The sequence below is a fragment of the Lissotriton helveticus genome, chromosome 9, assembly GCF_964261635.1.
Source record: "Lissotriton helveticus chromosome 9, aLisHel1.1, whole genome shotgun sequence".
In the NCBI taxonomy this organism is placed as follows: domain Eukaryota; kingdom Metazoa; phylum Chordata; class Amphibia; order Caudata; family Salamandridae; genus Lissotriton; species Lissotriton helveticus.
In genome coordinates, this window is record NC_136070.1 from 199,830,607 (window position 1) to 199,844,227 (window position 13,621).

The following is a 13,621-nucleotide window of genomic DNA, read 5'->3' on the forward strand; positions in this document are numbered from 1 at the left end:
TTAAGTAGTTCCTGTCAAAATGTAGATTAAATGTACATATATATCTATGGCCACATTTTGCACGGATTATAAGCGCACTGTCCCGATCACACGCAGAATGCTGATTGGCTGTCAAGTGGTTGTCAACATTCAAAACCAGGAAGTGTTGGCAGCCATTTTATGCCTCCGTAGAAGCGAAGATCTAGAAATGAGTGGAACAAGTGTTTAAAACGTTTAAAGGGGGCAGGTAAGACATATTTAGACTCTAGACCTGCTTAGCGGGGTCCCGAAAAGATATATATTTTTTTTAATAAAACTGAGAAATGTTGCTGGGTGCATGGATCCGCCGTAAAAAAATAAAAATGAAGCGCGGGTTCCTGTACTTGTTTAAAAATTAGCTAAGTGGGAAGGAGAAATCCCGGGGTCTAAAATATTGCATTTGAAGTGGGGGCTGAGAAAAAAGGGGGGTCCGAAAACGTGTTTTCCCCATGCAATTTTCTATAGGAATCGTTCATCGTGGCTACAGCCCAAACGGCTGAACGGAATTACACCAAATTTGCCAAGGTGGTAGTCTTTGGTTCAGACTCGTGCCTTTCGCTTAAATGGAGTAAATCCGTTCAGTAGTTTCTGAGAAAATTACAATTAAAAGTACATACATATATATGGCCTCGGTGGATCCGCGCATCTTGCGTGCACTCTAAGCGCACTGTTCGATCACGCGCTGAATGCTGATTCACTGTCAAGTGGTTGTCAACATTTGAAACCAGAAAGTTTTGGTAGCCATTTTGGGCCTTGGTAGAAGCGAGGATCTAGAAATTAGTGGAACAAGTGTTCAAAAGGTATAAAGGTGGCAGGTAAGAAATATTTTGACTCTCTAGACCTGCTTAGGGGGCCCCGCAAGGAACCCTAGGGCCCCCCCCAATTTTTTGTTTTCTTTGATAAAACTGAGAAATGTGCGCTGGGTGCATGGATCTGCTGTAAAAAAAATAATAACGAAGCATGGGCTCCTGTGCTTGTTTAAAAATTAGCTACTTGGGATGGTAAAATCCTGGGGTCTAAAATATTACATTTGATGGTGGTTCAGTGGGGCCCTATAGCCCAGGGACCGCCATTCTTCGGTGCTACAAAATAAATGGGTGAGGGAGCTCAAAGGTCTGTCAAAGTGCCGGGGATTACCACCCTCCGAGTATTTTTATATTTGGGGAGGAGGGCTGCGTAGTCTCCATTCTAGAGTAGTCGAAAGCCTTGGGGAACACCACCCCCCAGGAGCGGCTCCTGATGTGTCCTGGGGTGCCTAACCCCGAGACACTGCTGTTTGCTATGGCAGGGAGGGAGTCAAGGTTCCCGCTGTGTCATAGCAAACTTGAGGGCATATTAACAAGAGCCATTTTGATGCAATTTTTAAAAAAAAACCAAAAATGTGGTGAAAATTATATCGCCCTATTTACTAGGTGACGCTAAGATGCATTAACGCATGTTAGTAGCCGGTTTTGTAACGGTTCACCTCGTATCTCCAATGAGATGCAATGTAGGTGTTCGCAGTGGCAAGGTAGGTGTTCCTATGACAATATAACATGGAAGAGCCCCCCATAAAGAGAGAGTAGGTTTTCGTGTTCTTTCTTTCAAAATGCAAACCAAGTTTGCTTTGGCAGGACGTGAGCCTCGGCTCTCACCCTGCCATAGGAAACTGCAGTGTTGAAAGAATCTACCAGTAAGAAAACAAAGGATTTTGAAGTCCATTATCGCCATTTTAGTTGTAGTTTGCTGCCGTTAAAGCAGCGATCATTTTAACACCATCCTTGTAAATATGCCCCTAAGTTTTATAATGTCGACAATCCTGTCTCCCATTTAAATAGGCACGAAGTATTTAGCGAAGTGCACACTGTGAATCGTGAAGCAACACTGTCTAATTCTCATCAATAAAGAATTGCTCATTCTTGAGTACAGAGTAAGTAAATTGTACATGGGGTTTTAGTAACGTCAGTGGCTATTCCTCCAGCCTTGTCTTGAGGTTAATTCGTAGAGTTGTGTACTTCTTTTGCTTGTAATGTACATAGGGGCAGATTTACAAGTCCCTTGCGCCACAATTGTGTCACTTTTACCATGGGAAAAGTGAAGAAAAAATACAAATGCAATAAGATACGGTATATGAGACTGTGTACGCCTAAATCGCTGCATCGCCTTTTTGTATCCAGTCTCCTGCACGCCACCTACTCCCCCCGCTGCGCACCCAGGCCTCACTGCTCACCTTTTTTGCGGACAGGGTACGTTCTACATCATGCACTCCTGCTCTGCCACCAAGAAGTCTCACATTTAGTGCTGAGTCTTGATGCCGCTATGGCAAAGGACATACTCGTGTACCTATCTTCATCGCAGGTTCCTTACCCGCTGAGTCTTTGTGGTACCACTAACTCAGTGACCAAAGAGGCCACGCATGTGGTGATGGGCCTCTTGTTCGGTAGTTCGGGCAAACATGAGGCGTCCAAACCACCAGGACAGGCCATTACAGCGCTTGCGATGGGAGCAACTCTAAAATGGCGCAGTGCACGTGCGTCCCGTCTTTTTTATTGGTAGGGTCATGGGGTGTAGTGATGCATGCAGTGGATGGGTGTTAGTGTATACCAGCCATGAGGGAATGAATGTGTGTGTGTGCCGTTCTGACAACTAAACCTGGAACTAAGAAATCACTACAATAGAAATCTAGGGCATGTAGCATTGTTGTGTTTTTCTGGAAGCGTAAGCGGAGTGGGCTGGAATAGTGTATGCCAGTGCTGCACGAAGCTGTGAACGATGACCTATTGGCGTGGTTTCGTTGTGAGCTATATGAGAAATCAAGTGAATCGGGTGTCCGTGTTGTAGTGCTGATGTCACCCGGGTCTTAAGCGCAAATGTGTCATCATATCTGTAAAGTCCCACAACATGGCCAACATGGAAGGTACGAGGAATCACTGACCCAATATTCATCCAATGTTGGACACATAAAAGATGGTGGACATGACGCATTTCTGCGAATATGATTGGTTGTTGTACATTCAGTGGAGTGTTGTAGCTGTAGTAATACAGGGCTATGAAGGCTTTAGGATGTAGTTTTTGGCACATGAAGGGCAGCTAATATATATACGTGTGTGGTCATTCAGGTACACTGTCAAACTTGGTGCTGGAAATCAGTGTTCGAGGCACATCCACATCCTGTTATTGTAGAGAAATGATGTCATCTACGCGTGCCTGAAAATGTACTCTAAATATAGTTTTGGGTCGACTTCGCGCTACATAAATATGGTAAAAAAACAAGAAATAGCACACACTTATATATTTACTATACACTTTCTTTGCAGTATTGTAATGATCCAGTTTGTGCTTTCGTATTTGTAGAATGAGCAAGTGAAAGTTATATAATTGAAGTTTTTGTTACTGGCAGAGGTAAGATGGTTGCATACGCTGTTCACAGTACAATATAATGTGATAGGGTGCAGGAGCAGCATTTAACAAACATAATAAATACACAGACACAGATAGATAGTTGAAGTGGGTACAGGCACGTGTGATTGACTCCATTTTATTACGTTGCTGTTGGAAACAAGTAGACTAGTAATCTTGATATCATACACAGATATATAATAATAAATGGTTTATGACTTCTGCTGTACAAAGGTAGAAGCACTATATGTGAAATAATACACCGAATATTCTATCGTCATTTGTTCATGAGTTGTGGTGCAGTGAGGTAGGGTCGGTTCAGGCAGACCGCACTGGTAAGAATGTCTTTTGGCTACTGAGTTTTGTCTTAATAAGGCGATTATTTATGATGCACTGAGTTAGTTGTACGAATGGTGCTCAGCGTGTTGCCTGCTGGACTGCATCATTTGTAATCACGATTGAATTAAAAGATGAAATGGATGGAATACATTGTCCAAATATGTATGTTTCAGGGACATTATAGTTCAAGTTGTGACCTGTGGTGTCCGCAGTATAGACTACCATTGAGTGTGCCTTTGCACTTGCAGCGTGAATTTGGTTTTTCAAATAAACCTAGGACTGATATAAAAGAAGTTTTTGAAGGAAGCATACTAAAGGAATATTGTGTAGGTTTGATAGGTGTTATTCTTAGTTTGGTATTGTACTCTGCAAATAATGAATCAATAGTCTATTTAATTGTGAGTTCTGATGACTGCAGTGTAGGCAGGAGGCAGCGGTTAGCAAGAGCCCATGGCCACATGGCGTTGAGTATAGCTGCACAGTATTGGTAATTCAGCGTGTGTGCAACCAGCAATGATAAGTGGTACACAGAGTTAGTGGCACCTTCAGCAACAATGTTAATAAAATCAAGTTTTCTTATAAATACTTTCTGTCCTTTTACGTGACTAAGTTGCAGTAGATCTCCAAAAACGATGATATGTTTTTCTTTAAATAAGACATCTGAGTCAATACGGCTATAGTATAGATTCAAAGCTGAATTGAAGTAATGAACCCTGGTGTCCGTACTGTAGATCAAAGGCAGTAGTCAGCAGAGATATCGATGAATGATTTTTGTCACTTATTACAACAAAATCAGAACACATACAGTACAATTGTCTCTGCATTAAAAAAATCAAGGTTGAATTCCCTACTGTCCATAGAGTACATGCAAAGCTGAATTCAAGTTGTGAACCCTGCTGCCCGCACTGTAGATGGGAAGCAGTAGTCAGCACAGATATTTACAAATGATTATTGTCACTTATTTTAACAAAATTTAAATACATTTAAATAAATCTGCCATAAATAATCAAGGCTGAATTTGCTACTGTCCGTAGTGTGGATGCAAAGCTGATTTCAAGTTGTGAACCCTGCTGTCCGCAGTGTAGATCGAAGGCAGTAGTTGACACAGACATCGAGGAATGATATTTTGTCACATACTTTACCAAAATCTAAGGACAGTACAATTGTCTCTGCCATAAATAAATCGAGACTGAATTTAATGTTGTCTGTAGTGCTGATGCGACACTGGTATCAAGTGGTAAGGTCTGTTGATCCCAGGGTACATTTGAAGACAGTAGTCAGTATAGCTATTGAGGAATGTTTTTTGTGGCATCCTTTAACAAAATTATCCCTGCCTTACATAAATCAAGGCTAACTTGAATGCTGTCCGTAGTGTAGATGGAAAGCTGAATTCAAGTTGTGAACCCTGCTGTTCGCAGTGTAGATCGATGGCAGTAGCTAACACAGACATAGAGGAATGCTTTTTTGTGACATACTTTAACAAAATCTGAGGACATAGTACAATTGTCTCTGCCTTAAATAAATCAAGACTGAATTCAATGTTGTCTGTAGTGCTGATGCGCAACTGGTATCAAGTTGTAAACTCTACTGACCGCACTGTAGATCGAAGGCAGTAGTCAGCACAGATATCGACGAATAATTTTTATCACTTATTTTAACAATGTCTGAGGATATAGAGTAGACTTGTCTCTGCTTTACATAAATCAAGGCTAACTTCAATGCTGTCCGTAGTGTAGATCCAAAGCTGAATTCAAGTTGTGAACTCTGCTGTCCGCAGTGTAGACCAAAGGTAGTAGTTGATACAGACAGAATTCTGCTGTGCTGTGGCGCTGAGTTCGCAATGGGCCTGTATCGAGGAGGCACATGGTCATGGCGGCAGCCACGTGGCAGGAATGAGGACCTTTGCTGTGGCGGAGTCTCTTTTCTTTGCAGAAGTTAACCACGCCCAAGGCGTAGGCTAATTATTTATAGTCTTACGCTGGAGTTGCCTATGTTGGACCAGCCCACTCCATTTCTGCTTCAAGGGGGGGGAGGGAACACAGCTACATGACCGAAATATTCTCCAGTGTCTGGGATAATATGGTTGCGTCCACTATGCAGTACACTACACGTATCAATAGTATATCTACACACGGAAACGTTTTTGGTTTGTGTAGTGAGTTGTGAATAGCCTATCACCGGTAGTGTTAGCATTGTGTACATTATTGTTGATGTTCGAGTTCCTTCCTTTATACATAGTTGGTTGCCACATCTCTGAACATTGCACTAGTGTGCTGTTGAGGGGATATATTATTTTGGGAAGGTCCATTGTCCTGTTTTGCGCTGCTTCTGAGGTAGTAGAGGGGGAGGGTTCAGGAGGGGGGTTGTACTGGTGGTGGCGCTGGGTATTGTGATTTTCTTGGGTGTCGGAAGTATATAATTAGCACCTCTATCACATATTCATCTTTAAATATGGGTGTGAGTTGGATGGAATTCACACAGTACATAGTCAACGTCCTTACACTAGTTAAATGTTGATGTTCATTTGTTAGTGTTAAGTGAAACTATTGCCTGTTTTTTTAGATAGCATTGCAGATTTGGCTTCTTGTTGAAAATATGGGAAAGTGGTGAACATTAAAATTAGGAATTGTCATTTAAAAACCCTTTTAAATTCACTGAAAAAAACATAGATTTCTGGCAGGTTATAGTTAGGAATTATCATTTAAAAAACCTTTGAGTGGCGGTCTCCAGATGCCGCAGGAGCTCCATGGAGGTGAAGAAAGAGTTGAGGGCCAGGGCACTGCCTTACTCGATGTTATTCCCGGCGAGTAGTTGCAGAAAATATAGTTCTTCGACATGCCGGAGGGGGTACACGACTGGCTCGAGGGATGGCGTCAGGTGGAAGGTCCCACCCAAAAGGAGAGGAACCAACGACTCCGTGAAATGGCCTGAGACACTGAGGACCTTGAGCATCAACAGGAAGGAGACCATCTGCAGCAGAGTGAGGCTGAAGAGGGAAGCTAAGTGAGAACATTGGCCACGGAGTCAGGCCGAAGTGCAATGGCGCACACGTGAACTAACCGGCTACGGAACTTGAATTAAACACTAAGCAGAAGCAGTCTTTGGGGGTAGGGAAGGACTACGACCGTCCTTGGGCCTCTCACCTCCTACACGCAAGTACTCTTTTGGCGTTGGGATTGAGCACTCTGCTAAGTTGGGGAGGCGGGCAGTTTTGAGTCCGTCGGTCAGGGAGGCAGAGAGGGGGGTGGGGAGATGCGTCAGTTTACATGGTTCTATATGTTCTTGGTTTCATTTCACAGCGGTGGTTTCAGGATTGTACCATTCCCACATGTTGGATGGGGTACACAATACATGAATAGGTTGTTGTCCACTCCCCAGGGCCTTCAAAGACATGGCAACACGAGTCCTAATAAATCACGACTCGGAGTCACTCCTCTAAGACTCAGGTAACCCCTCTGACATTACTCACGAGGACTGTTCATGGGCTCGGGGACAAGATAAAGAGGGGCCTGGTTCTGCAAAATGTCTGAAACGCTACGCCCCAACATTAGCCCTGCTGCAGGAAACGCACCTCACTGGCACTGCATGTAAGGTGCTGGAGAGGTGGGGCTATAAGATGGTGGTACATTCAGAGTTTCCTCTGGCTCCAGAGGAGTGGGAATAAAGAAAATGATCCACATTCATAATACACAAAATGAAAAAGGATAATCAGGGTTGATATGCAGCCCTCATGGGCCAATGGGAAGGAAGAGTGGTCAATGTGGTATCAGTATATATTCCTCCGGCCCTACATACAATAGCACTCCCTGCCCTTAGCGAGTTTCTACTTACCTTGCCGGAGGGAGAACTTCTGATAGGGGGGAATTTTAATGCAACTATAGATGACACCTTGGACAGGTACCCAGGGAAGACACAAATAGCTGGTGTGTCTCGCCCGAAGAGTTTTATGGAGGCACTTGGGCGTACTGGTGTATGGAGACAGCACTACCCCACGACACAACAGTATACCTTCCACTCAGGAGTACATAACAGTTTATCCAGACTAGATTACTTCCTGGCCTCAATGGATAGTCTTAAGAGTGTAGACGATGTAACAACAAAACCTAGTGGTATTTCGGACCACTCCCCGATACTGGTAACTTTTTCATATCACCATGAGACTCGCAGGCTGGTCTATCTCATCTACCCCGGTTATTTACAGGTACCAAAAGTCAAGAAAGCGATTATTAAAGTGACAAAACATTACTTTGAAGACAATACTTCATCAGTTAGCTCACCGTCCATTCTATGAGAGGCTTACAAAACCGTTATCAGAGGGCAAGCCATAGTCTCGATCGCAGGACATAAGCGGGAGAAACAGGAAGAATTACATGACCTTGAGCTAGCATTGCATGCGGTTGAAACGCGACACTCTGCTGACCCCTCGCCGGCTACATGCCAAGCGCTACGCATTAGGCAGCAACAATTTAGAGAACATCTTAGAGAAGAGACTAGATTGAGACTCACGGCCACTAGGCATCAAATATATGACATTGGAGATAAGGCCGGAAAGCTTCTGGCACGGTAGATAAGAAGGAGCAGAGTAACATGGGGATAGCAAGGATACAGACAGAGGAAGGACCGACGACGGCGGATCCGCAGGTGATAGTCCACACGTTAGCACAACACTTCCAGAAAGTATACACCTCAGCATCCACGATGACAGTGGAAGAGGCACTGGTTTCCATTAATGACATAGCAATGCCCAAGCTAACCTTGGAGGAGGCCCTGGAGTTAGAGGCGGACCTCACGGTGGAAGAACTGCAAACCGCGATCCGGTTGTTACAGACAGGCAAAGCGGTGGGACTGAATGGGGTGCCTATTGAGCTATACAAGAAAATGGCCGGAACTATTGGCCCACACTTGCTGCGCATGTACTGACAGTCTGGAGAGGGGTGAACTACCGATTGACCAATGATTGGCTACTATAGTGGCCATTCCCAAGCCCCAGAAATCTGTGCCAGAGTGTACCTCTTACTGCCCGATATCGCTGATAAACGCAGAATCTAAAATCATCGCGAAAGTATTGGTGACTAGACTTGCACCACAGCTCACAAATCTAATACATCCGGATCGGTTTATGCCGGGTAGAAACACTGCACTAAATCTTAGACGCCTACATGGGGTAATGGCCAGCACATGCAAAAGCCAGCAGTCTTGATATCCTTAGATGCGGTGATGGCTTTCGACATGGTGGAGTGGAACTTCTTGTTCACAGTGCTTCGGCATTTAGGCCCCAAGTTTTGTGTGTGGGTTCGCCTCTTGTACACCAAACCTCTGGCACACGTTACAGCCAACGGACACATTTCTGACGACCTCCCACTTGCAAGGGTGACACGTCAGGGTTGTCCCTTGTTGCCGCTGCTTTTCGCTCTGGCGCTGGAACCGTTGGCAGCATGGATCAGATGGGAGCTAATGATAAGAGGACTTAAGTGGACAGAAGGGTGGGAAGACCGCATCTCCCTATATGCGGACGATATATTAGTGTACTTGGCTGCCCCTAGATGCTCCATACTGGTTCTCCTTAATATCTGTGAAAGTTTTGGAAGGGTATCCATATATACTATCAACTGGTCCAAATCCGAAATGTACATATTACACGGCCCCCACCACGCCTCCCTGCTGGATGCCCACTATTGATAGCGCATGACTCGTTTAAGTATTTAGGAATACCTGTTACAACTAGCTCAGAAGATTTCTTTTCTAAAAATCTGGCGCCCCCACTGGAGCGTCTGCAGAGGGATGTGACACACTGGGAATCGCTACCACTGACGTTGCTGGGAAAAGCGGCGCTGTTTAAAATGATGGCGCTGCCTTGGTTTTTATATGCACTGGAAAACACGCCGCTCCCCGTACCTCCGGGATATTTTAAGAAAATTGCTGCCCAGGTGTCCACGCTACTATGAGGCAGCAAGCCAGCACGTATTGCACAGAATAAGCTGACCGGAGGATGGTACGATGGAAGGATAGCTCTCCCTTATATACAGTTGTATTACTGGGGAGCGCAATTAAAAGTTATTAACCAGTGGATCCACGCTTCACAGACAGACCCAGCATACAGGTCGGACAGATTCCTACTGGGGCCAGGAAATGTACTCTCTGCACTTTATAATAAGGGACACATCTCAAAGCTAATAGGACCCACGAAACACACAGTTACAATATGTCATGCAGCGCAGACACGGTTGGGGTGGCAGGGGGTCTTCACCCAACTTACTCCGCTCTGGGATACTACACGACTGGGGAGACTTTGAAACAGCAAGGGCTTTGAGCAATGGGATATCATAGGCATCTCCATTGTGGGTGACATGTGGGCCAAAGGGAATGCAATCACGTTCGAGCAGCTCCAGCAACAATATGAGCTAACACCATCAGAAGTTTTCCATTATACATTGATTAAGCATGCATTGCTTGCCGCTATACCATGGGCTACGGAGGTGCCTGAGGCCTCCCCTTTGGAGGACAGGCTGCTAACAAACTACATGCCAAAGCGAGCTACGTCATTCACCTACCGTAAATTAATCAATATTCTACCAGATCCCACTGCACCTCTCAGAGGTAAATGGACTTGTGATGTAGGTGACCTAGATGATACGGAGTGGCAGGAGGCCACCGAGAGAGGTGGGTATACCCTCACAGCTCCGACTAGTACAGCTTAAAATCTTACACTGAACCTACCACACTAGATACACCCTATGGAAGATGGGCAGAACACCACACCCATACTACCTTAGAGGCTGCGGGGAGGAGGGGACCTTCTACCATACAGTATGGCATTGCCCCAAGATAGCTGATTACTGAAAAAAAATAATGAGAACGGTATCACAAACTGAGGGGATATTGCTGGTTCCGGAACCACGAAGATGCCTGCTGACCGTGTGGGAGCCGAATGCCGCTACGCATCAGGCACAGACATGGGCCACACTGGGGCTAATGATGGCTAAACGAAATATAGCGCAAAAATGGGGGGCGGCGGAAGTGCCGTCACTGGCTGCATGGTGTAAAGACATGGACATGGCCATGATGTCTGAAAGGACAGTATTTATTAATCGGGGCTGCCCACAGAAATGAAGCAAGATATGGGGAGCGTGGAATAGGTTCAGGGGGAACATATGTGAACCACCACCGGATTGCAATGGAGACAGTTCAGAGGGGGAGCAATATGATGAGTGACGGGAGAAGTCTAGAAAGAATGCCTCGGGAAACACACAGGAGTACAAAGACAAGTCGATAGGTAATGATTATATTGCTAATGTGGGAATGTACGATGACAGTAAAATGTGAATGTGTTCAACCTGAAATGTCTGCCAAAGTTTATAATCGAAACAATAAAAAAAGATTTAAAAAACAAACCTTTGAAATTCACTGAAAAAACCATAGGTTTCAAGGTTTCAAGCAGGTTATAGTTAGGAATTATCTTTTAAAAAACCTTAGAAATTCATTGAATAAACCATAGGTTTACCCAAAGCTGTGGAACTCCCTCCCTATTTACATCCGAAGAGAACATAACCTCCTGGCCTTCCGAAAACAATTAAAGACATGGCTCTTCCCATAGTTTCCGCCCCCCCCCCCCCGGAAACACAGGTCTATTATCAGCGCTGGGATGCCTTAGGGTAGCTACGCGCTCTATAAATCCAAATCCAAATCCATCCAAATCCTATCAGGGGTGTTATAGTTAGCTGGACATTTCACTCATACAAAACCATTGAAATTCCTCCGTTATAGTTAGTTTTACTAACTGTAACGTTCGCTCCCGCAATCCACTGGTGATGATGTCACATATTACATCATTCATGACATGTTCAGTGACATCACTGATGACATCACGGATGACATCTCAAATGACATCACTGATGACATCATCCACGTGCCAATCAGATATACCTCTTCATACACTAGTATAACCTTTCATCACGCACTATAAAATACAGAGTATCATATTTGAATCCATTGACACAGCAATACAAGTATCTAAAAACCCACTCAGTGATTCCTAGATCTACACACACATCTGAGCAATTACCTATAGATCCACTCATACATGTTGTCAATGATCAATAGAACACTATCAAATATACTTATACACTAATATTAACATTACACACCAGCACACATCCTATTCAGTTACGCAGTCATCCTACTCACTTCTGCAAACAATGTATCCTATTTACATTTACTTAGCTACACACTTATACAAATAGCACTTCATTTATTTATATAGATAGTAACCCATACTTAGTGTGTTATGAAATCACTATTACAAATATAGTTATCTATACAGTCACTCATGCAATCAATGAGTTTTATGTACACTTATTTATATGCAACAACTGTCACATACACTGTCTTTTATTTGTTCTACTCTGTTGGACATGTACCATGGGGAAATGTTTTTGCTCATCATCACACCCATAAAGATATTCAGTCACCTTAACAAGTATCATAACACGTAGTATTAACCTAATATACGTACTGAATTAACTATTCACATATCTTTGGGCAGTCACAGATCCCCCACCGAAGCACACACACATTCATTCTCGATTACAAATAATCAGATAACTAATCAGTAACTAATATAGTCTTTCACATAGCTAGTAACCAACCGGTACAGCACTATACACAACAACTGAAAAAGTGGCATTGACTTGAGCTGCACAGAGTTAGTGGTACCTGAAGCACTCAGCGCATGCGCAGCCAGAGATAATGGATGGTCCGGGCGGGCCGCACTGGTAGCAATGTCTGTTGCCTACTGGACTGTGTCATCTGCAATCTCGACTCTATCTGAATTGTCAGCCCTGCTGACTGAAGTGTAGGCAGGAAGCAGTAGTGAGCAAGGGCACACAGGCACGTGTCGTTGAGTTCAGCTGCACAGTTAGTGGCACCAGAAGCATTCAGAATGTGTGCAGCCTGCAATGATGCGTGGTCTGGGTGGGTCGCACTGGTAGCAATGTCTTTTGCCTAATGAATTCTACCTTAATAAGGCTATATGGTGATGTCTTGTGGTGCACTGAGTTAGTAGCAACTGAAGCACTCAGCATGTGCACAACCAGCGTTGATGCGTGGTCCGGGCTGGCCGCACACGGACCAATGTCTGTTACCTACTGGACTGCGTCATCTGTAATCACAACATGATGTGAATTGTGAGCCCTGCTGTCCGCAGTGTAGGCCAGAGGCAGCGGGCAGCATGGGCCCACAGCCATGTGGCTTTGAGTTTAGCTGCATGGTTAGTAGCACCAGAAGCACTCAGTGTGTGCGCAGCCTGCGATGAGGCATGGTCCGGGCCGGCCAAACTGCTGGCAATGTATTTTGCCTAATTAATTCTGCCTTAATATGGCTACGTGGCAATAACTTGTGGTGCACTGAGTTAGTGGCACCTGAAGCACTCAGTGTGTGCGCAGCCTGCGATGATGCATGGTCTGGACGGGCCGCACTGAGAGCAATATCTGTTACCTACTGTACTACTACATCTGCAATTGCGACGCAATCTGAATTGTGAGCCCTGCTGTCCGCAGTGTACATCGAAGGAAGTAGTATGTACAGACATAACTATGCTGTGCTGTGCTGCTGGGTTGGCAGGGGGCCTGTGTCTAGGAGGCCGGTGCTCATGGAGGCAGCCTCATGGAAGAGTGAGGGCTGCCCCTGGCAGATGCGTTGGCCTTCCCAGAAGTGAACCACTCCCAGAGCCCCTGCCTATTTATTCACACTCCTACACTGGAGTGGTGTACGTTGGACCAGCCCATTCCACTTTCACTTACAGGAGAGGACGACACAGCTACATGACCGAGATCTTCCCCACTGCCTGAGGTAACATGGTTGCATCCACTGTCTACAACAGTACAAGCAC